We start from the raw sequence: 22,167 nt of genomic DNA, 5'->3' as shown, positions 1-22,167 counted from the left end.
TTATTCTGGACCTGGCCTAACTCAGGTCAGTTCAGTGATTCAGGCCTGTGGTTAGAATGCAATGAGACATTCATGGGCCATTAAATGCAACAAAAATGGCTTCACTAATAACAAGACATAAAAATTATAGAATTACCAAAGTTAAAAGTATAGTAATTCTGATAAAATTATTATTCCCCTCTGCTTCTTTGTTGACCTTGATAAGAAGCCAAATTAGGTCAGAAAGACATTCACGTAGGGCCATGGGAATTCTACTATGACCTCTGACACCAACTCCCCTTAAGTTGGGTTGTTTATACCTCAAGATGCAAAGAAACCAAACCAATTGTGATCCCAAGAATCATCACCTTGCCTCCCCCCCCCTTTTTTTTAAGTAAGGCAATTGGAGTTAAGTGACTCTCCCAGGGTCACATAGCTAGAACTCAGGTACTCCTGAATCCAGGGCTGGTGCTCTATCTACTGCGCCATCTAGCTGCCCCTTGCCTCCCCTTTAAGGGAAACCTGATGAGCCTATGTAAAACAGCCACTACTTTTATTACATCTCACCTTTTTGTGGCAAGGTACCCCAAATTTCCAGTGTATTATATACTACTGAAATAATTTTAAAACAATTCTAAAATAAGTAGTGTGGGAGGAGAAGCTTAATACAAACAATACTACTACCCTCTCGGTATTCCCTGGCTCACCAAACAAAACCTCTACCTTTCTCAAAGTCTTATCATGGGAATGGTACCAAATTTTGGTCCCTCTAGAGACTTCTACTGAAGAATTACAGCTTTCTGTTGGGATTGGATAAGGACTTTTCTTCATCTTCATCTTGGGACTCAAGATTACCACCAAGTCAGCTAAAAGACTCCCATTCTTCTGGATGAATTATTTTTCACTATGATTATAAAAAGGCACTTTTAACTCCCCCATTCCATTTGATAGCAAAGCCCCTTCTAATTCTTCTACCTTTTGGTCCTCCAAATCCTTACTAAGAAGGAATTATCCAGACAATCCCAGGGAAGAAGAAATTAAAGGGGACTTCAACTGTTTCCCCAGGTTGTATAGCCCACTGAGAGGACTTGCCAAGTCTCTCAGTCCTCAGTGTGTTCCTTGTTACCGGATTAATGGCCATCAAGGTTCAGTTGTATATACCTCTTATAATAATGGGCAGAGCCATCAGTGGACAAGGCAAAATGGCATTTCTCAAAAATGGCTCCTATCAAGGCAAAGAACATTGTGGGACCAAAGGAGGCAAAGTACTGGGATTGAGATTGTAGGTCTCAGCCTCTGGCAAAGTCACAACCTGTTCATGAATGGCACTAACACTTGAGGAGCACAGGCAAACACAATCTTCAATGTACTATTTCCATTTAACAATGGAAGCCTCCTCTGCCCACTTGCTAAAGGGATCATCTTGTATCACTCAACTCAATAAGCAACTCCGGATGAAGGGTAATGAAATCACTGAGTCATCTGTTCCATAACAACTAGGGCCTGATAACAAGCAAGCAACTGTTTTCTAATAGTAAAATAGTGACTTGCCACTTTGGGTGGCTTATGGCTTTAGAAGTCTAATTGGTTATTTCATCTGTTCCCACATTGACGTCTGCCAACAGGCCCCCTCAGCTTGGTCCTTATGCATAGGGACCCTCGAGAATTCAGACTCCACAAGATTATAAGGAAGGAGGGGGAGAAGAGACTGTTGGACATCATGCTTTAGGTTTTCCAAGGCTGTACCTTATTCTAGACTCCACTCAAAGGAGGTAGATTTTTGACTGACGGTAAATAAGGACAATTACAAAATCTAGATGGGGTGGCAGCTAGGTGGTGCAATGGATAGAGCACTGGCCCTGGATTCAGGAGGACCTGAGTTCAAATCCGGCCTCAGACACGTGACACACTAGCTGTGTGACCCTGGGCAAGTCACTTAACCCCAATTGCCTCATTAAAACAAAACAAAACAAAAAAATCTAGATGGGGAATACTGGTTCTTTAAAACCTAGAGTTTAGCTTACTCTGAGCTTACTTTTTAAACTGTGGAAGGGTGAGCAGCAGTAGCTTATTACAGACTATATCCAAAATCATCTGAGTTTCTCTATCCAGTGTAGTGCCTGCAACTTAACTGCAGAGGTTAGAACATGAATTTCACCCTTTCTCCTATGAACTGATCTCAGGCCTCTGCCTCCATGGTTTCTTACCACCAAGTGAACATCATATCATCAATTCCCTCATGTAATGGGGTTTCTATTGTGTTTCTCAACACCAAACTGTGGCAATATAAAAGAAAATTCATATCCTTAAGGGAGGAAGGTAAAGGTGAAAGTAAACTCCTCTTGACTAGTCTCAGCTATGAGAATGGAGAAATGGGCATTAGAAAGTTCATTAACTCCAGACCACTCACATGGGTTCTGGACTATCTTTTTTTTTTTTTTAAATGTATAAGGTATTTTATTTTTTCCGTTACATGTAAAGATATTCTCAACTTTTGTTTATACAAGCTTTATAATTTCAGATTTTTCTCCCTCCCTCCCCTCCCTCCCCACTCCCCTAGACAGCAGGTAATCTGATATAGGTTATATCTATATATCTATATACATATAGATATAGATATATATACACACATAATAACATTAATCCTATTTCTGCATTAATCCTGTTACAAGAGAAAAAATCAGAGCAGTGATGCAAAACCTCAAAATAGAAAAAAAAACCAACAACACCCAAAACAAAAGAAATAGTATGGCTCAATCAGCATCTATACTCCACAGTTCTTTTTTTTTTTTTCTTGGATTTGGAGATCCTCTTCTATCATGAGTTCCCTGGAACTCTTCTGTACCATTGCATTGGTGAGAAGAATATAGTCCATCACAGTAGGTCAACACTCAATGTTGATGATACTGTGTACAATGTTCTTCTGGTTCTGCTCATCTTACTCATCATCAGCTCACGTAAGATCCTCCAGGTTTCTCTGAACTCCTCCTGCTCATCATTTCTTACAGCACAATAGTATTCCATTGTATTCATATACCACAACTTGTCCAGCCATTCCCCAATTGATGGGCACCCCCTCAACTTCCAATTCTTTGCCACCATGTAAAGAGCAGCTATAAGTATTTTTGTACATGTGGGTCCCTTTCCCCCTTCCATGATTTCTTTGGGAAAAAGACCTAAAAGTGGAATTGCTGGGTCAAAGGGTATGCACAGCTTTATCGCCCTTTGGGCATAATTCCAAATTGCTCTCCAGAATGGTTGGATCAGTTCATAGCTCCACCAACAATGCTTTAGTGTTCCAATTTTCCCACAGCTTCTCCAACATTTATTATCTTCCTTTTTTGTCATTTTAGCCAATCTGATAGGTGTCAGGTGGTACCTCAGAGTTGTTTTAATTTGTATCTCTCTAATCATTAGAGATTTAGAGCATTTTTTCATATGGGAATAGATAGCTTTGGTTTCTTCATCAGAAAACTGCCTGTTCATATCCTTTAACCATTTCTCAATTGGGGAATGACTTGGATTCTTATAAATTTGATTTAGTTCCCTATATATTTTAGAGATGAGGTCTTTATCAGAAGCACTGGCCTCAAAAATTGTTTCCCAGCTTTCTGCCTCCCTTCCAATTTTGGATGCATTGCTTCTGTTTGTACAAAAAATTTTTTAATTTAATATAATCAAAATCATCCATTTTGCATTTTATAATATACTCTATCTCTTGTTTGGTCAAAAACTGTTTTCCTTTCCAAAGATCTGATAGGTACACTATTCCTTTCTCTCCTAATTTACGGTTCTGGACTATCTTGACAAAGTCAATAATAGGAATAGCAACTTTACTCAGTTCATATTTAAGTTTCCAGTACCATTGGTCTTTTTCATCCTCTTCACAAATGAGATAAGATATATCAAGTGCTTTGCAAATCTTAAAAGACTGAAATATTCACCACCATCACCACCACCACCACCATCATTCATGAGGCACACAGTAGTCAGTGTCAGAGGGATTGTGGAAAGATAGACACACTAATGTATTGTTGGTGGAGCTATGAATTGGTATAAGCACTTTGGAAACCAATTTGGAATTATGCAAACAACATGGCTAATATATCCATACTCTTTGTCTTAGAAATGCTGGTTATCTACTCTATGGAGGTCGTTAGCAAAAAGAAAGACCCCATATATACCAAAATATATAAACATATAAAATAGCAGCATGTGGTGCAGGAGAGTTTGAGTGAAGATTGGTAGAGCTATCTGGGATAGCAGTGAATAAATTTTATTACTATTCACAAAAGAAGGAGGAGAAGATGCCAACAGATAAACAATCTTTGGGCCTAGTGCATTACCTCTGATTCTCTGCAGAGGGCAGCACACAGTAGGTTGGCATCCACTTGGGCAATAATTTTCATTCTTCAGTTGAAGGTCCAGAGCCTCTCACAGCTCTAACATATGAAGTGTTAAAACAAAGACCAGTAGGAGATTGTCCTGTTATTCTTAGGGGAGTATTGTCAAGACTAGTAAAACGAAGATATTTTCTTTTTCTTTTCTTTTTTGTTTTTTTGGTGAAGCAATTGGGGTTAAGTGACTTGCCCAGGATCACACAGCTAGTAAGTGTCAAATGTTTGAGGCCAGATTTGAACTCAGGTCCTCCTGAATCTAGGGCCAGTGCTCTATCCACTGTGCCACCTAGCTGCCCTGATATTTTCTAAATTACCTAATAAGAAGTGAGGAACAAGGAACAGGAAATTTAACCCTAATTGTTCCAATCTAGCAAGAGGCTGTCCCAGTCTCTGGGTTTGTTAACTTCAGCATACATGTATGAGGTACACACAGAACTTTTTTATAGGAGCAAAGAAGTAGAAACAAAGTAGATGCTTATCAATTCAGGAACAGCTAAACAAATTGTAATATAAGAATGCAATGGAATATTACTATGTAAGGAATGACAAATATGTTGAGTATAGAGAAGCATGAAAAAAATGAACTGATGTAAAATCAAATAGGAAGAGCCAATAAAACAATATATACACAAAGACCACTATAAAAATGGAAAGACTGACAACCAGAAGACAATTGAGAATAAACTACAAAATTACAAAGACTAAGCATGGCCCTGGAGAAGAGATCTGAGAAGATACCTCCTTCTACTGCTTTGCAGAGAAGGCCGGGGTGAGGGGTGGACAGGTGGGGTCCATGGGTGGGAAACATTGCATATAGTGTCAGGTTTTCTTTGATGTATTGATCAGTTTTGCTGATTTTTTCCCTCTCTTCTTTTTCTTTAAAAAAATTCTTTGTCATATGGAATAGTTCTCTGGGAGGGTGTATTCCTCTGGGGAGGAATATGGGGAGAAATTAGGCTATATAAAAACAAAGATATCAAAAAATTTATGTTACAAAATAATGTAATGAGACTTTACTAATTTTGGGGAACAAATTATAGGGTATTATACCAATTGTTCTTTAAAAGTTTGATAAAATTCTCCTGCAAAAATATCTAGATTGGGAAATTTTTCTTTAGTGGTTCCTTTTACAGCTAATAATTCAATGAGACTGGATTATTTGAGATTTCTACTTGGTGTTCTGATAATTTGTGTGTTTTATATTTTTGTAGGTAATTTTGAATTTTGTTTTAATTGTCAGTTTTATTGGTAGATAAGGGTATATAGTAAGTTCTGATAATTATTTTCATTTTTTCTCTGTTTTGATTTCATTGTTTATTTTTTGTTTGTTAATTTTTCTCAATTTAATTTTTAACCAGGTTGGCTGAAATTTTATTAGTTGTCATTTAAAAAAAGATTTTAGTTTTATTGATTGCTTTTATACTTTATGGCTATTTATTACCTTTAGTACAAAAGAAATGCTTAAAACTCACTTGTCACATAATGTCCCAGAAGTATGCATTAACAAATAAAGATGAAACCATAAAACATCATCTGTTAAAATTTACTGAAAGGAAAAAGCACTGTGTGGGACTACTGAAAAGATGTTTTGTGTTCATCTCAGATATATACTATCCAACCAACACACAATGTCCAGATCTCCTGACAAGCTTGTGTTTTCTTAATCCTTGTAAATATAGCATCTTCTCAGCACTTGTTATCTTTATCTCCAAGAAGTAGTACCGGGAAGTACCTCACACTCAGAAACCAGTACCAACTCATGGACTCCAGACCCTTCAAAATAGTGATGTAGTTGTCAAAGATGGAAGCCTCCATCTGATAGGATTGTGCTTAAGTAACCGGCTCAGGGAAAGAAACACAAAACTTAAGAAGTATCTAGAGACTTGAGGTACAGTCTCAGGATCATCTATACAAGCATATTTTCCACTGCCATGTGCTTATATCTAACATTTCACAGACAGGAAGAGTAAAATCTCATCTCATTGGAAGAAAAGCTGGTGGTAGCCACACTCCAACAAAGAGACCTCCCAAAAGAGATTCCATCAGTTCTTTTTTTGGATGTGGATAGTATTTTTCATCATGAGTCCTTTGAAAATGTGTTGAATTATTGCTGATAATAGCTAAGTCATTCATAGCTGATCATAATACAATATTCCTGTTTTGTGTACAATGTTCTCCTGGTTCTGCTCACTTCATTTGGCATCAGTTCATGTAAGTGTTTCCAGGTTGCTTGTCATTTCTTATAGCACAATAGTATTTCTTTTTTTGGGGGGGGGGGAATGAGGGTTAAGTGACTTAGCTAGGGTCACACAGTAAGTGTCAAGTGTCTGAGGTCAGATTTGAACACAGGTCCTCCTGAATCCAGGGCTGGTGCTTTATCCACCATGCCACCTAGCTGCCTCTATCACAATAGTACTTCATTACAATCATATACTACAACTTGTTCAGCCATTCCTTAATTGGTGGATATCCCTTCAGCTTCCAATTCTTTGCCACCACAAAAGGAGCTGCCATAAATATTTTGGTACAAATAGGTCCTTTTCCCTTTTGAATGATCTGTTTGGGATACAGACTTAGTAATAGTATTGTATTGCTGGATCAAAGGGTATGCACAATTTGACAGTCCTTTGGGCATAGTTCCAAATTGCTTTCCGGAATAGTTGGATCAGTTCACAGTTCTACCAACAATGCATTAATGTCCCAATTTTCCCACATTCCATGCAATATTTCACATTTTCCTTTTCTATCATATTAGCCAATTTGGTAGGTGTGAGGTGGTACCTCAGAGTTGTTCTAATTTGCATTTCTCTCAACAATAGTGATTTAGAGCAGTTTTTTTCACATAACTATATAGCTTTGATTTCTTCATCTGAAAATTGCCTGTCCATATCTTTTATTCCTACAAATTTGTCTCAGTTCTCTATATATTTGAGAAATGAAGCCTTTATCAGAGACACTTGCCATAAAAGTTGTTTCCTAGCTTTCTGTTTTCCTTCTAATCTTGGTTGCATTGGTATTGTTTGTGCAAACCCTTTCTCATTTAATGTACTCAAAATGATCCATTTTGCATTTCATAATATTCTCTATCTCTTGTTTGGTTATAAATTATTTCCTTCTCCACAGATCAGACAGATAAACTATTCCTTCCTCTCCTAATTTGCCTATGGTATCACCCTTTATGTCTAAATCATGTGCCCATTTTGACCTTATCTTTGTATGGTATGGTATAAGATGTTGGTCTATACCTAGTTTCTGCCATATTGTTTTCCAGTTTTCCTAGCAGTTGTTCTTAGTTCCTAGTGAGTTCTTGTTCCATTCATTACTGTCTTTTGGGTCCCTAATCTTTTCCACTGATTCACCACTCTATTTCTTAGCCAGTACCAGATAGTTTTGATGATTACCATTTTATAAAACAGTTTGAAATCTGATATGGCTAGGCCACCTTCCTTCACATTTTTTTCATTAATTCTCTGGATATCCTTTGCCCTTTGTTCTTCCAGATGAATTTTGCTATTTTTTATATCTCTATAAAATAATTTTTTTTGGTAATTTGATTGGTATAGCACTAAATAAATAAATAAGTTTGTACCATTTCAATAAAAGCTTTTGCATTGAGTTTTCAACTGGCTATTTAAGATGAATGGATTTATGAGGGCTAAAATGGGTACCTTAAACCTGGTGTAGTTATCTTTATGGTACCTGACCTACAAGTGAGCCTCCAATATAGTCACTCAATGTGTATCTACTCAAGGTTTTACCCTCTAAAAGGGAACTATGAACACAACCACTCAAAGGGGCAAAACCTTAACTCCTCCTATACTTCTCACATGTGAGTTACAGGAAGGGCTCTATCCGGGACTAAACCCAAAGGAATATGATTGAGCTAGTTGTTTCTAGAAAGCTGACAGTCAGTTTTGTATGTTGACCTTTTATACCTCGGGAATTAGAAACCCGCAAATGCTTTAAAGCAGGGCTTGATTTATTGTTGTGTTAATTGTCCAGACTTAAGAAAGTGATGGGGAAAACATTAATAATGCAATGTTAAAAGTTTATTGTGGGGGGCAGGTAGGTGGCGCAGTGGATAGAGCACCGGCCCTGGATTCAGGAGTACCTGAGTTCAAATTCGGCCTCAGACACTTAACACTTACTAGCTGTGTGACCCTGGGCAAGTCACTTAACCCCAATTGCCTCACTTAAAAAAAAAAAGTTTATTGTGTATTGTTGTTATTCAGTTGTGTCTGACTCTCTGTGCTCCATTAGGAGTTTTCTTGACAAAGATGGTGAAGTCACTTGCCATTTCATTCTCCAGCTCATTTTACAGATGAAGTAACTGAGGCAAACAGGGTTAAGTGACTTGCCTAGCATCACATAGCTCATAAACGTCTGAAACTAGATTTGTGCTAAAAAAATATTAGTCTTCCTAACCCTAGACCTGGCATTCTATCTATTGTGCCAACTAACTGTCCCATTGCTGTGTGTACAGTGTTTTTTCTTATTCTGGCGAACTGGTTGTTAAATATTTACCAGCATACTCTGTACTCTTTCCTGACTTCATAATCCAATACAGGAAGTTAGGTAATAAAGGTAAATAGGTTTTGGTTCTGTGGTAGTATCACAGAATATTCTCCGAAAGTAGATAAAAGCACAATTATTCCCCAAAGATAAGTCGTCTTAGACTAGAACATTATAAATCAATCTAAACATTGTAGGAAATGGACAATTTAAAAACTATATCTTCTTTCTCTCCCTTCTCTTTTTTTCTTTCTCTCATACACATGCATGCAAATACACATGCACATACCGAGTTGCACATCTATATGTACTACATAATCAGAGAGAATAAAATTGATGTCTGAAAAACTTTACTTCCCCAAAAGCATTAAAGCAAGAATCTCCCTTATGGAATGAGTATGCTTTAGTCACTGAAAATGCACAGAACAGCCCTGTCATTTATCCTTTCCCATAGCCTCTCCCTTGCTTTTCCCATGTTCTTTTGAGATGGCATTCATTTTATGCCACTCTCCTCAGGTACACACACCATTTATTACTACTTACAGAGCATGATCACAGTGCACAAAGAGCGGGTGTGAATTTCTGACTTATGGTTGTGAAAAAAGTTAGATGAATAGTTAAAAAGTGGGGTATTAAAGAGACGCCTGGCAGGAAGTGATTGATGTTCTCCATTATACTCCATTAGATATTTTATTCTTGTTAAATGAAGAGCAGCCAACTTTGTCAAGTATTTTTAGTTCCCTCTGGTCTTATTGGTCCAATCTATTCTCCAGGAAGGTCTGTAAATGGCCACATATGGCTTTGTGTCTGTAGGAGTGATGGCCGTACAGCTGGCTTTCATTGTCCACCAATTTACTGGAACCCCCTTTATTGTGAGCCTGACGGTGCTGGGGAGCCTTGTAGATACAACCAAATATATCTATTTTCTAATTGTCTATTTATCACCTTCCAGGGATTTGTGGGCCTCCTATCTGAAGGCAAAGGGGGGAAGGCCTTGAACAATGATTCTTGTCAAGGCGCTTGCTCACTTTAAATTAGGGTCTAGTTGCTAAATAACTAATTTAGTCCTGCTATCAAGCTGAAAAAGTGGGTATTCAGTGTAAAGTGCCAACTGGGGAATTGATTATGTCTTCCCTCAGTGTGTATGATAAAACTGCCAGGCCTGACAATGGCTGAAGGCTGGAGACTGTTCCCATGAGGCAGGCGGCATTTCATCATGGAGAATTAGCACAAACTCCACCAAATAGCTTGCAGCTCAGCACGGCAGCTGAATCCCAGGGAGCCGCAGCACAGCAGAAGAGGCCCTGATGTTCTCCCCGCTCCCTCCCCACCCCCACCTCCTCCACCTCCCCCATGGAGCTGGCTCAGGCTTAGAACGTTTATTGTTTGGAGGATTTCTTTCCTTTCAGACGGGCTCTGTCCTGAAGGGAGTACTGGGACCACTTGCCCATGTCACAGAGAAGGAGAGTGAAAGAAATCAGACTGCAGTTCCCATTCCCAATTAAATTAAGATTATTGAAGGTGGGTCAGAATGGAGAATATGAGTGAGAAAGAACAGACTATACTGAGAAGGACAACCTCAGGAAAAGATCTTGGTCCATACTTGCCTTTCCTTTCATCAATATCCCATCCACCTAGAAGAGGCTTAAAGTCACATACCAGGGTTACTGGCGGGGGAACAGGGGTGGGTGGGGGTGTCCGACCCCCCCCCCCCAAGTAAGTAGACTTTCAGCTTTGTAATTTGTCATGAAAATCCTATTTGCCAATCTCCAGCATACATGGATGAGCTGTTCTTTTTATGTTTTTTTAATCTATATATTAGAGTTCTAACCTATGTGATTTCTAAGATTCCTGCCACCTTTAAATTTCTGTGGTTCCATGAACTTGAATTAAGAGAAAAAGGAGTTAAAATATAGGGTGAGGGAGAAGTCATTGTACAGGCAAAGAGCCCTAAAGCGACTGTTCATCAGTTTACTTCTGTAGTTGGGAGAAACAATTTATTTGGTGTTTGCTGCTCCATTTTTCTTTGTGATAATACATGTGCAACTATTTGGTGACTTTTTCCTTATATGGTATGTTATTGACAGGCAATTTCTCAAACTTGAAAAATAGCTTTCAGGGCAAACCCTGACCTTTAATGAACACTTGTATTAAATGCCCAAGTAGCTCCTTTGACCTACCCTCTGGACAATCTATGGCTAAATCCCAGCTGCTCATCCATAAGCAACGATCCCTCATCTCTCTCAACATTAGTAACTGCCTGCTGGAAATCTCTACCAAGGAGGCCTATCACTAGCTCAGACTCAATATGCCCCAAACGGAACTCATTATCTTTCCCCTTAAACCTCCCCCTCCTCCTAACTTCCCTCTTTCTGTTGAGGGTACCACCATCCTTTCAGTTGCCTGGATTTGCAATTGAATTCATGCTCTAGTCTTCCCTCTCCTTCACACACTGTAACCATTTAGTTGCTGAGGTTTGTTAATTAGGCCTCCGTGATAGCTCTCCCATCAGTCCACATCTCTACACTCACAACACAACCACCCTCGTCCCAGCCCTCATCTCTTCTTACCTATCACAATAGCCTCCTAATTGGTCTCCTTGCTTCCAATTTCTCCTTTCTCTCTAATCCATTTTCCACACAGCTGCCAAAATAATCTTCCTAAATCACAGGTCTGACCATCCCATTCCCCTTCAGTAGCTGCATATTGCTTCTAGAATAAAATACACACTCCTCTGTTTGACATTTAAAACCCTGCACAATCTGGCTTGGTTCTTCCTTACCTTTCCAGACATTTCATACTCCCCATTCATTCTCAGCTCTAGCAGTGCTTGCTGTTTGTTCCATATACACAATATTTTATTTCCCACCTCCATGCCTTTGCTGAGGCCATGCCCCTTGGCTTGAATTACTCTCTCTTTCTCTCTCCCTTTTTTTTTTTCCAGGGCAATGAGGGTTAAGTGACTTGCCCAGGGTCACACAGCTAGTTAAATGTCAAGTGTCTGAGGCTGGATTTGAACTCAGGTCCTCCTGAATTTAAGGCCAGTGCTTTATCCACTACACCATCTAGCTGCCCCCGAATTACTCTCTCTTTACATTGATTTCTTGGAATCATTGGCTTCCTTTAAGATACAGCTCAAATGACAGCTATCCTGATTTCCCCCAACTTTTAGTCTCCTCTGCCTCCTGAAATCACCTTGTGTACAAAGTATACTTGGTGCATACTTTGTATTTACATATTGGCTATTGATAGTCTTCCCCCTCCAGGAGAATGTAAGCTCCTTTAATCAATCAACATGCATGTATTAAGCACCTATTATATGCCAGGCCTTGTACTAGTTGCTGGGGTTTCAGACAGGAGAGAAGGAGCATCCTGTGCACCAATAGTGGCCGACTCAAATAGAAACATGGCTGCCAATCTGTACATCTTGATCCCTGCAGGCTATACAATTGGCTTAATTAAAAAATGTAAAAATTTCATTATTGTTATGTTAATTATTATTAATATATTATAACACAATTATGTTTTATTATATTTTAAATTATATTTTGTTAAATATTTCCCAATTAAATTAAAAACAAATTTTTAAGTGGGGTAATGAGGGTTAAGTGACTTGCCCAGGGTCACACAGCTAGTAAGTGTCAAGTGTCTGAGGCCGGATTTGAACTCAGGTACTCCTGAATCTAGGGCCGGTGCTTTATCCACTGCGCCACCTAGCCACCCCACCCAATTACATTTTAATTTGGTTTGGGCCATATTCAGTAGGTTTGACACCTTGGCTGTAGACATATAACCAGGCTATCTCTCCAGCCTCATTACACATTATTCCATCAGCCAACTTGGATTTCTTTCTGTTACTCTCACACGGACATTCTATCTCCTCCCCTATGCCTAAAAATTCACTCTCACTTTCACCTCATAGAATCCCTCTCTTCTTTTAATATGCAGTTGAAGCACTAGCTTCTTTGTGGAGATTTTGCTGATCCTCCCTAATTACTAGTGCCTGTCTTCCCTAATTATAATACCTTGTATTTTTTCTCTTTATGTGTACTCTACCTATACTTTTTTGGGGATCTGGTGCATGCCAAGACCACCTGAAATGGAATCACCCCCAATCCAGCCATATAAATGTACTAACTCAAAGGAAATGTGAGATGCACAAATTTAGAGACATCTCCTCCCCAAATGTTCATGCAGACTATTTGCGCCAGACCTGTGGGGGAGCCTTAGTCAACATTAGACACACTGTACATTGACCCCAATATCTTGATGTCATTTTGGTCCTCTTTGATTGTCAAGGACAAAGGACAACATTGAACAAATTGCTGTATCCCCCTTAGAATATAAACTCCATGAGAATAGGGATTGTTTTATTCTTGGCATTTGCATTCCCAGTACCGAGTGCAGTGCCTAGTATACAGTAGGTACTTAATAAATGCTTGTATGCCTATATCTATATCTATCTATCTCTATCTCTTTCTCTATTTGTACCTATACCTATCTACATCTACATCTACATCTACTTGCCAAATAAGTGCAATTAGGAGGAGAGGAAGGCAATAAGCTGTGGAGATCAAATAGGGATGTTCTATTTTAGTTTAGCTTTGGCAGAAATTAGGGAATCTAAGTGGCAGATGTGAGGATGGGAACACATTCTAGGCTTGGGCAATAGCCTGTATAAAAGCAAGGAGGTAGGAGATGGAATGTCATGAAAGGAACAGAAATAAGGCTGGTATGACTGAACCATAATGGGTGTGAAGGAGAATAAGATACAATAACACACTAAAGATAGTGTGGAGTATGGTTATGAAGTACTTTAAATGCCAAACAACATTTCTATCTGATCCTAGAGCTATTAGGGAGTCATTGAAGTTTATTGAGCAGGAGAGTGAAATAGCCAACTCTGGAGACTATTTCTTTTCTCTTCTCTTTTTGGTCTTCATATCTCTAGTATTTAATTAAATTCCTTACACATGGTGAGTGCTTAATGTTTATTGAATTGATTTTTTGGGTAAAATTTTATAGGTTCCAAAGTACTTTCACTTATATCATCTCATTTGATCATTGTAACAACCCTATGAAACTATTTTATCATTGTAACAAGCCTTGGCCCTAGGCAGGCCAAGTATCTTTTGAGGGCAGCCTGGAGCCTGGGAAAGAGAACTGGATTTGGAATTGTCAGACAAAACTTTGAATCCTGGCTCTGGTACTTTCTACCTGTATGATGTTGGCTTATTGCAATATCTCTGGGTATCAGTTTCTTCATTGGTAAAATGAGGTCTGACCTCAAAGTTCCCTTCCATCTCTAAGGCTATGACCACCAATTTAGAAGCTAGTCAACTGAGGCTCAAACAGGGCAACCAAAATGCCAAGGGTTGAATAGATAGTAGATTTGAAGGTAGAACTTGAATTCAGCTCTTCTGAATCTTAGTCCAGTGTTGTTATAACTCTTCTATGGCCTGCTCCTGTTATATAGCCTTAATCCCTTATAAAGGCTTAGAATTGTGAATGTAATGGAATACCATTATGTCTGAACAAATGAAGAATATAAAGAATTTAGAGAAATATGGGAAGACTTCTACAGATTGTTGTAGGGTAGGGTAAATAGAACCAAGAAAAAATATATCAATTGATGAAAACAACATAAATGCAAAGAACAACAAATATTCTTTGACAAGTCTTGGCCAGGAAGAAGAGATGAGAAAATATACCTCCCTCATTTCTTTGAAGAGGTGGGGGACTATGGATGTGGAATACTGCATATACCATCAGGATCAGTTGATATGTTGGTTAGGTTTGCTTAGCTGCTTTATAAAAAACCAAACCAAACCAAACCAAACCAAAAAACCAAATCCAAGTCTATTTCTCTCTGTTTCAAGAGATGGCTTGCTGGTAGTGGTAGGGATTAGGGGTGGGGGACAATATGTTCAGAAATTAAGATGATCAAAAAACAAAAGATAGGAATAAAGATGATTTTTTAAAAAAATAAAGGGTCCTACTTCAGTCACCAGGAATGGGTTTCTGTGTTCCTGCGCCTCAGCCAGGTGCCAACAATTGTCTATTCTCACCTACACTTCTCTCTCTTAGACTAATTCCTCTGGGATTGGCTCCTGGCCTACAGAAACCATAGAAAAGCCCAGAAGCAGAGCTGGAGACTGCTTCAGTGAACAAGTCTCCTTGACATTGGCATACATACATAATACATGCATCCATAACTGACATTTGTGTAAGGCTTTAAGGTTTACAAAACACTGTGTGCCAGCTGTCTGTTATTGTGTTTCTTCAATTCCCACTGGCTTCCCATCCCCTGACCACCTGCCTTGGACTTTGGATTGCCCTGATTTCTGACCCCCTTGATGTATAGTGTCTTTTGGGTTTGCTGACACCAGGGCTGTCTGTAAGACTTCTTGGCTGCTGCTGCTTGGGCTCCTCTGAATCCAGAGACCTGTGCTTGTCCTGCTAGCATCTTCCTTTCCTATTGCTAGCTTCTGGATTGTACTAGACTGTGCTGGTCCTGGCTTTCTACCTCGATCAACAAGCTTGCACCCAAAATCATTGATACCATCACAATCAGAACCCTAAATCTGGAGGAATATGTCCAACACATCAGCCTCACATACCATTGGCTCTATGAGTTCTGCCTTTGTGTAAAGCTGGAAGGAATATTAGTGGCAAAAGCTAGGTTTTTGCATCAGGGAGCATTTAGGGATTTTTGAAAAAGCTATGTAATTTCCCAGTGTAATGTAGGTCAGACTTCTATTCAGTTTTGAGCCCAATTCACTGTCCAAGGATAGTGTCTGTAGTAAGTGGTATGGTTATTGATGGATTAACTCTCTGGACCATCTCTACAAATGCAGGGCAATAATCTGGGCAGCATGTATGCTTTATCCATTCTTGAATAGACTTAGACAAATTTCTTCTGAATGACAATGGTTCTTCTTGAGAAGGTCTAAAGCATGTGAGCAGTTAGGTGGTACGGTGGATAAAGCACCAGCCCTGAATTCAGGAGTACGTGAGTTCAAATCCTGCCTCAGATACTTGACACTTACTAGCTGTGTGACCCTGGGCAAGTCACAACCCTCATTGCCCTGCAAAAAAAAAAAAAAAGTGGAGAGAGAAGGTCTAAAATATTTGGGGGATTGATGAAATAAGCAGAATGTCATCTACAACTATGAGCATCAAGAAAACCTTGCTATGTGTCAGGAATTCTTTTAATTGGACATTACATAGGATATTCTCTATGACACCGCTGAACACTTTTGGTGAGTTTATGTCTTCTTGTGTTGTTTTTTTTTTTTGGTAAATAGTATTTTATTTTTTCTAATTACATATAAAACCATTTTTCAACATTCTTTTTTTTTGTTTGTTTTTTATTTTTTATTTTTTTAGTGAGGCAATCGGGGTTAAGTGACTTGCCCAGAGTCACACAGCTAGTAAGTGTTAAGTGTCTAAGGCTGGATTTGAACTCAGGTACTCCTGACTCCAGGGCCAGTGCTCTATCCACTGCGCTACCTAGCTGCCCCAACATTCTTTTTTTAAGTAAGAATTTGAGTTCTAAAATTTTCTCCCTCCCTTCCACACTTTTTCCTCTCCCCTCTCCCCAATATAGTAAGCAGTCTGATACAGGTTATTCATGTGCAATCATGGAAAACATATTTCCATGTTAGTTGTGTTGGGAAAAAAGAAAGAAAACAAAAGGAAAAAAACAAAGTGAAAATAACATGCTTCCATCTGCATTCAGATTCCATCAGTTCTTTCTCTGGATGTGGATAGCATCTTCTATCAGGAGTCATTTGGCATTGTCTTGGATCATTGTATTGCTGAGAAGAGGTAACTCAATCACAGTTGATCATACCATTGTATTACTGTTACTGTGTACAATGTTCTGGTTCTAACTCACTTCACTCAACATCAGTTCATGTAAGTCTTTCCAGGTTTTTCTGAAATCCACTTGCTCATCATTTCTTATAGCAATGTCTTCTTGTTTTTAATCTTTCTCAATATTGATGCACTGAATATAACTGACCAAAGTTACTTATTGCTGTGTTTTTTACTGATCAAAGAATTGCAGAATCACAGCTTCAAAGTTGGAAGGAACCTGATTGAGAATCCCCATTATATCATACTTGACAAATGGCCATCTAGTCTTGAAGATCTCTGGTAAGGAGTGACTACTTTGCCCCACCAAGAACAGTTTTGGATATCTCTAATTCTTAGGGGGTTTTCTCTCATAGTAAGCCTAAATTTGTTCCTTTGCAATTTCTACTCCTTGCTTCTAGTTCTGCTCTCTAAGGCCAAGTGGAACAAATCTAATTTCTCTTATTGTATAATCCCAGATGAGGTGATGTGGTAGAATGAATGGGGTACTACTGGATTTGGAATATAGAACATCTGAGTTCAGGTATTGACTCAGACATTTATTCTCTGAATGATTTGGGGCAAGTTATTTAATCCTTTCTGTATTTCAGTTTCTTCACCTGTTAAATGAGGGGTTTTGATAAAATGCCCTGTAGGGTCTCTTACAGCCTTAAAATCAATGATCCTTTTTCAACATTTGTAGGAGGGTCTGAAGAAAGTACTAGATCTTTTCTTTGCTTTCCTCCCTTTTGGAAGGGGCAGAGCCAAATCTTACCCAGGTTTTTTAACTGAAATATCAAAAGAGCTAGAAGTACCTCAAAGTGTTGGGTAGAACCTTTATGGAGGGTTTGTAGAATGAAATGGCTAAAAATTTTATTAGATGAGATATGGAAATGATTATGAGTTTCATTTCAGTGAGATTACAGATCTAGCAAAGTGTTGAAATAAGAGGAATGATATACCTGTGATTAGCAGGAGATGGATTTCCTTGTGTATATTGTTGTTTGTCCTTTGTTCAAGAAGAGGATCATGACATTGGGGTGATGTCATGACTCGCACTGAATTGGATTTAAGTGAGATAGGGCTGTGCAAAGTCACAAAACTAACTCTCCTCCAGAGCCATCTGGGTCCAGTGCCAAGATATACACCAGGACAACTGGAGATGGCCCCAGATGTTTGAGGCAACTGGGGTTATGTGACTTGCCCAGAGTCACACAGCTAGTAAGTGTCAAGTGTCTGAGGTCAAATTTGAACTCAGGTCCTCCTAACTCCAGGGCCAGTGCTCTCTCAGTGCTCACATAGCTGTCTACTCTTGGGTATATTATTTTCTATCAGAACAATCTAGTTAGGGGTTGTATGAATTTGCTTTTGTTCAATTTTGTTCAAGGGAAGTCATTTCTGAGACCTTTGTGAGGCAATTTCCTTTGAGTTTTTCTTTAGTTTTATATCCTCCCAACTGTAATATTCAGAGATGTGTCAGAAGCTGGGGAACCCGTGGGGCTGAGAAGCAAAGACTGACAAGTACTTTCCCTTCTGGGGGATTTCCTTATTATATCCCCCAAAAGTTTGAAGACAGAAGGAAAGAACCTGTATGTGCAAACTTTTTTATTATAGTAAAGAAATGGTAACAATATGGTTGATCATCCTTTGGGAAATGGATGACCGCATTATGGTTCATAAATGCAATGAAATATTGTTCCAACATCCAAAAAGTTGAAAAGAGAGCAGACAAATGTGGAAACTTGCATAGCTAGTTAGTGTCAGACATTTTTCGTCCAGTGTTTTTTCATAATCTCATAACCCACCCAAGGATTATCTATGCTTGTAATACTAAAGATACTGTTTGATTCCAGAATGACTAGGCTGATGTACTTGGTGGTTTCTGGGTTGCATAATATAAACAATAACAATATTGCTTGACCCTTGCTGGCTGCCTCGCCTTTCAATTGCTACACGCACTTGTTCTAATCCACAGGCCATGTTGTTACCCTTTTATTTCAGGGCATAAATCAGGCAGGCCCACAGTTCTGGTGGAGGGATGTGAAAAGGGTGGTTTGGAAGATGGAGGGAAAGAAATTAAACATGTAGGAATCTTTGTAATCCCCAACCTCATGTTGCTGAAGATTAGTTGCTGTCTAGTTTTTCCTGTATTTTAAGTCTTCAACAAACATTCATTGAGAACTGTGTGCCAGATACTGTGTTAGGCGCTAGGAAAAGGCAAAAATACAATGCTTGTCTTCAAGGAGCTATGTAAACAAACTATTTACAAATTATCTTGAAAAGGATCACTGTATGACCAGAGATTCAGGAAGCTGTTTAATGATTTTATGTTTAACTCACAAATGCTGTGATTTTAAATCTTCCACATATGATTTTTCCCTTTCTACAGAAGAACAACTGTGTGGTAAGAGTTACAACTTATTTAGATAAAAGTACAAAAGACCTTGGGAAGTTTGAATGTCTATGAAGGAGTTTCTGTGAGAGCAGGTCAACCTTTCATGATTTTTGGCCTTGGATAAAAATTATACAACCTTATTAGACCCTGACTGTGTCTAGGGATTTGTTTATGAAACAGCTTCTATGAGGGGAAAAAATTTCCATGGATTTTAAACTGAGGAAAAGACAATTTAGTTTCTGTTGGAATGTGTGTGGAAACAAAACAAGCTTTTAATGATTTTTAGCCTAAAAAAAATAGATAATTAGAAAATTGGTTTGGTGGTTTTAAGGTTTCAGATTGATTGTTCCAATAAGGCCACTTGAATATTGGTGAATATTTATATCAGCTTGTGTGTCTGACATTTTGAACAATTTCCCTCCATACAGAGCACCCAAAGGATGACTCACACCCCTCACCCCCACAGGCCTCACCCCAGTCCCTTCCAACTCTTTTTCCCCCAAAGTGGGAAGATGGTGATTCTATAGCAGTTTATTATAGAGTTAATTTGATTTTATATTTATTCATCTCTTCAAAAGAATTTTTTGTCTCAAATTTGTAAGAGTAAGTAGGCAACACCTTCTTTTCTGACACCCAAAATAGTGCATAAGAGCAAATAATGCTTGGCTTAAAAGTAGTATAGCTCATAAGGATATGAATATTCAAATGCAATCCAGTTGTGGAAAGGTTGCCTATGCAGAACAGAAATGACTTATCTGGTGAATTGTCATCATCTCTATAGATTCCTGACTACTGGATTATTGACAACCAATTACTGTTAATGGATTAGCATGGTTACTGATTTTAGATTATTATCGAATTGCCAGATAATAATGGGATAATCATTGCACCCTTATTTATTTTGCCTCATAATCATTTTTCACAGAGGGAGGCACAAATTGGTATATTCAAAATACTCTTCCTTGCCCATTTGCTAGTCATAACATTGAGGAATAGGGCAAAATAATGGAACAGAGACTACTTTTTTTTTTTTTAACAGACTACTTTTACAACTTTGTGCATGATAAGAGTTTCTGTTGCTGGGTGATATTGATGATCTGTGTGCAGACTTTTCATTTCCAGGCCTAGAGTCTCCCTTCCAGGCCATTAAGAAGGGAAAATGCCCTGAAATTTGCGGAAAGAAGACTTCATTAGGTACCCACAATTCTTGGTGGTTCTGCTAAACATCAGGACCTTGAACCTTGGATCCACAGATACCAGGGCTGTAGTCTCTACAACCTTAGAGATGGAGAGTCATTTTAGCAATCCTTAGTAGGTTCCAATACTATTCTAAGCAACTCCCCTATTCAGTCATTTTTTTTTCAGTCATGTCTGATACTTTGTGACTGCATTTGGAGTTTTCTTGGCAAAGATACTGGAGTGATTTAGCATTTCCTTCTCCAGCTCATTTTACAGATGAGGAACCTGAGGCAAATAGGGTTAAGTGACTTGCCCAGGGTCATACAGCTAGTAAGAATCTAAGGCCAGATTTGAAGTCAGGAAGATGAATCTTCCTGATTTTAGACCTGGAACTCTATCCACTGTGTCACCTAGCTGCCCCCAAGCAAGCCCCTATTACTTCTTGGCAAAGCCATATTAATTTGTCAATTAATTTTCTATACAATATAGCAGGTTCCTTGCTGTGTACTTTGCCAGTTGACACAATTCTAATTGAAAACACATTAGATATTGAACCTGGAGAAAGGATTCCAATGGAAAAGGTTTTGCTCTTTAGTGCTGATGACTTCATATTAATTGGAAAGCCACTCCTTGGACTGGATCTTGTCCATATGGAAGTCATAGTTATTGAAAAGACTGAGTCATGGTCAAGAGTTTATATGAAGTTTAAGAAAAGCAAAACCTTAAGAAAAAAAAGAAAATGTGTATAAGACTACAATCTGTCCTTCAGATAGGAACTGTAGAGATTGCTCCGAGTTTGTCATGATTTTGGGGCTAATAATTACCCAAATATGAAACTAAACCATTCTCCCTAAAAACAAACAAATCACACAGCATGATTGCTTTATTTATTTATTCATTCATTCATTCATTCATTCATTTATTTATTCATTTATTCATTCATTTATTTATTTATTTATTTATTTATTTATTTATTTATTTATTTATTTATTTATTTATTTATTTATTTATTTTTAGTGAGGCAATTGGGGTTAAGTGACTTGCCCAGGGTCACACAGCTAGTAAGTGTTAAGTGTCTGAGGCCGGATTTGAACTCAGGTACGATTGTTTTATTTTTATGATCAATAATTTGTACCATTACTTGGATCAGGTTATATTAAACTAAGAAGAAAGAGATGGAAGTTTTTAGGAAAAAAAGTTTTATGAGCTTAATGGGTGTATAGATTTGTAATGAATTTCATAGATAATGCTATAGTTGTAAACTAATGATAATACCCACCGATATAAAAGTTAACTTCTTTTTTCTTTTTTTTGGTGAGGCAATTGGGGTTAAGTGACTTGCCCAGGGTCACACAGCTAGTAAGTGTTAAGTGTCTGAGGTCGGATTTGAACTCAGGTACTCCTGACTCCAGGGCCGGTGCCTTATCCACTGCGCCACCTAGCCGCCCCAAAAGTTAACTTCTAGGAAGGAACTGCATTTTACTTCAATTGTAAGCTGTGGAACTTACTTTGTGAGGTAAATTTCTTGGGACTTTAAATTTGTTCTAACCTTGGTTTAGATCCATGAAAAGGTTTAGATTCATAGGTTAATACAGGTTAAACTACTTCAGCAGGTGAAGCAACAATCCACCATGCAAGGGAAAATACCAGCACCTGTCTGTAATGAATGCTGCCTAGGATTTTCAAATGTTATATTAATTGCAGGTGAATAGAGTTTTCTGGGAAGATTGGGATTGGCAGCTCTGTGGAGGCACCAGCAGGACCATATTGAATCATTTCTCAATTTTTCTGTTTCTCCTTTGTATGGGAAAATTTCCCTTCTATAAAATTATCTGGTTGTCTAAA

This window comes from Dromiciops gliroides, chromosome 1 (assembly GCF_019393635.1).
Source record: "Dromiciops gliroides isolate mDroGli1 chromosome 1, mDroGli1.pri, whole genome shotgun sequence".
Classification (NCBI taxonomy): Eukaryota; Metazoa; Chordata; class Mammalia; order Microbiotheria; family Microbiotheriidae; genus Dromiciops; species Dromiciops gliroides.
Note: the sequence above shows the minus strand (reverse complement) of the source record.